Consider the following 366-nt stretch of genomic DNA (forward strand, 5'->3'; position numbering starts at 1 on the left):
AAAGGACTTAACAAGGATCTGGGGTTCCTAGCCCATTATCTAGACCAACGTTCTATGAAGCCTCCAGCCGGAAGTGTGAAGCGCCAGAGATATCCGGTTTCCCCATGAGTGAAGGAAAACAGCACAGCACAAAATCCCTCTCTCTGTAACAGTGAAGGACTCAGAGGGGGAGGGGAGAGAGATGCCCTCACTCTCTCTGTAACACAGAACAGCAGGAAACTTAACACTGAAGGACTGGACTCCAAGGGGGGAGGGGGAGGGAGAGAGGGCAGAGGGCAGGGACACACACTCCCACATGCACACTCTGAAGAAAACCTTGCTAGCCCCCCCCCCCCCCCCCGTTTCATTTGCATCAGAAACGGGGCT

Source organism: Microcaecilia unicolor, chromosome 4, assembly GCF_901765095.1.
Source record: "Microcaecilia unicolor chromosome 4, aMicUni1.1, whole genome shotgun sequence".
NCBI classification, from domain to species: Eukaryota; Metazoa; Chordata; class Amphibia; order Gymnophiona; family Siphonopidae; genus Microcaecilia; species Microcaecilia unicolor.